Raw genomic sequence first — 3,320 nt, 5'->3', positions numbered from 1 at the left:
ACTGATAAACTGTGGACTCCGTGGATGAAGAGTGGTACAAGGGAGAGCACTGTCGCCTGTCCTCTCAAAGAGGCCTACGTAGGGTTGGTTAAAGACGGGCATGTGACAGTCTTAATCTACATTGTCTGCTTAAGTCTCATATGTGTTTCTTTACATTTCAGAATGATTAATCTCGGAATAAATCCAAATAAAGGTGTACACACATGTTGATCATACAATGTATAACGTTGTTGGGATATATTTTTCGATATCGGGCAAGTTATTTCCCGTAGAAAAGGACAATCTTTAAAGATATGTTTGGCCAACAAGCTGTAATTAATTTTTGTCAGCTATGGCATGAAGGCTATTTAACTTCCATCTACGACTGAAGAACAAAGGGGAACAACTCCTGCGACATTCAAACAAACTTTCACCTTTTGAATGTTTTTTTTGGGTTTTTTTCATTTCTCATTTCCGGATAAAGTTAACTATGTCTGGTTAAAGGATCAAGATTTAGTTTGTGAAGTTGTGTTTTATTTTGAAATATTTATTTGAATTTATTTATTGTACAAACATGTTTTGGACACACAATTGTATGTATAGTCCTTCTTAGACTGCTTCCCTGAACCAAACTGCTACCAACTAATAGTCCCCTTTCGGTACGAGTATCCCGCTCGGAGATTTTGCAGTGTTCATGCTGGTTCACGGGTCAGATCAGCCGCCTCCGTGGTCTTGTGGTAGAGCGTCCGCCCAGAGAGCGGAAGGTCCGGGGTTCGATCCCCGGCCGCGTCATACCAAAAGACGTTAAAAGATGGTACTTGTTGTTACCCTGTCTGGCGCTCGACATTAAGGGTCTAAAACAAGGACTGGTCGGCTCGGAGTCAGTATACTGTGTCTGAGTGGGGTATTCATGTTAAACTGCGGCATGGTATCTCAGTGAGCTAGCACTATAAATCGGCATCAGTCCGGACTAGTACAAGCAGCCACACACACACACACGTGCATGCACGTCGCTATATAAGTGCAATAATCTTGGACGCGACGTTAACCCCAATTTCACCTCACCTCACGGGTCAGTTCGCTCTCCAACATTGGGTTCGAATCGCGGTTCGCCCTAAGTTCTAGCAGAGACAATCTTTTATGGTCTCTGGTCCTAGCTTTGTCAGCATCATACTAGTCCTGCACCATGACTGTGGAATATATTTATTTTATGAAGAACAAAAACAATCTAGATATGTATACAAAAGCAAGTCTAGTCGGCTGTAGCTAGCTCTATTCCACAAAATCAGCATCGGAGAAAATTATTTGTTGAAGTTTAGAGTTGAGAAAGGTATTGTGTAATATAAGATTTCATAGACTAAATGTTAGTCTAGCACCAAAGCCGCGAGTTTCACCCAAGTGGTAAACGTCTAAGACCTGCATCACTTCGGGCTTTCCTCCCACATTAAGCTGACACGCCGCAATATTACTGAAATACTATTGTCAAGTAGCGTTACAATTGCGTGGATCAATGCCCATGATGTTAATCACTGGATTGTGCGGCGTTAAACAACAAACCAACCAACCAAATCAAGTAGCGTTAAACCAAACTCACTCAATCCGGCTTGGGAGCCGTTCTCCTATTTGGACACGTCTCCTCATATGGAGGTGAGCTGAACTGGATTAAACTTTACCATGAGCCCTATAAATTAATATTGCAAACATATCGCGGTGATCTGTCAGTTTGGATGCAGTGGCGCACTTGTCTTCATGAACCAATACACCGATAGCCTCTCCGTCCTTAGTCCAAACACAGCCGCCATTGTGACCCAAGGATCCACGTTTTATCGTCTCTTACATGCATGGAATAATGTCGAGGTATTCTGTCTCAGATTCTCCAGATGTAACATGAGAACGAAACGTACATACACACGCATGAGTGAGTTTGATTTTACGCCGCTTTTAGCAATATTCCAGCAATATCACGGCGGGGGACACCAGAGATGGGCTTCACACATTGTACCCATGTGGGGAATCGAACCCGGGTTTTTGGCGTGACGAGCGAACGCTTTAACCACTAGGCTACCCGACACGCGCATGAACATAAGACCTATAATTTATAATCCATTGGTCATGGCAAGGCCAGTTAAAACATCATGATTGTTTCAGTAACTTATAGATTTTAGTATTTAGTATTTTAGTAAAATATTTGAATGAACCAACTTGCATAATAAACAAGACGTGACCCGGTAGTGATCAGCTACAATCAGCAGTGATGACCAATTTCTTATTTTTTTTATCTAAACTGGTTTGGTTCGCGCAACACGCTTAGCGCATTTACTCGTTTAAGTAGACAGTAACCCAGTCAATATTTCCTCAATGCAGTTAAGACAAGGGTTATAGTAGGGGTTTTCTTATCAAAGAGATATTGCCATTAACGTGATGGTGTGACTGGGTGGTTTGCATGTTTAATCGTAGTTCTCAACCCTCTAATCTGTGTAGCCTGGCTCATGAATATTTAAAGGCGATCATTGTTACCGTCTTCTTCGGGAACTGTCACGAATGAAAACAAAGCAAAACACTGACACGCAATCTAATTTTGAAGAGAGGCAAACTATTTGTCTTGCGGCGATTAAAGAAAATCGGGGTTAAGATTGTGTTATCATTATCTAAACGTGGAAAAAATCGTGTATTTATCTCATACTTCTCAATTATGTAAATTTTATCTGTACGTGCACCAAATAAAAAAAAAGATAAATAAATACAAGAAGGAATATATAAATATTTTAGTGGGTCTTCTTGATACAATTAATGATCGACTAAACAAATGAGATAACCTGTAAAGGAATACATGCAGAAGGTGTATTATAACTGTTTTATTCTATTTTTTGTACATTTCATTTTTTTCATACTCTCCATTTGTTATCGACAGTTCACACGTGACACAAACATGCCCTTCAGTTTAATTTCATATGTTATTTATCGTAAACGTCGTGACTTTTTAAGTTTACTATTCAGTAACTGAGTTATCGTTTGGGTTTTACGCCGCTTTTAGCAATACTCCAGCAACATCACGGAGAGGGGTCACCATGAATGGGCTTCACACATTGTACCCATATGGGGAATCGAACCCGGGCCTTTAGCGTGACGAGTGGACACTTTAATCACGAGGCTATCCCACCGCACTTACATTTGTGTGTTTGTTGATTAACGCCGCACTCATCAATATTCCAGCTATAAAATAATCTGTAAAATAATCGAGTCTGGACCAGACAATCCAGTGATTGATATCATGAGCATTGATCCACGCAAATGGGATCGATGACATATATCAACCAAGTCAGCGAGCCTGACCACCCGAT

The sequence above is a fragment of the Haliotis rufescens genome, unplaced genomic scaffold, assembly GCF_023055435.1.
Source record: "Haliotis rufescens isolate VD_foot unplaced genomic scaffold, xgHalRufe1.0.p SCAF_6, whole genome shotgun sequence".
NCBI classification, from domain to species: domain Eukaryota; kingdom Metazoa; phylum Mollusca; class Gastropoda; order Lepetellida; family Haliotidae; genus Haliotis; species Haliotis rufescens.
This window is presented reverse-complemented; position numbering follows the sequence as displayed.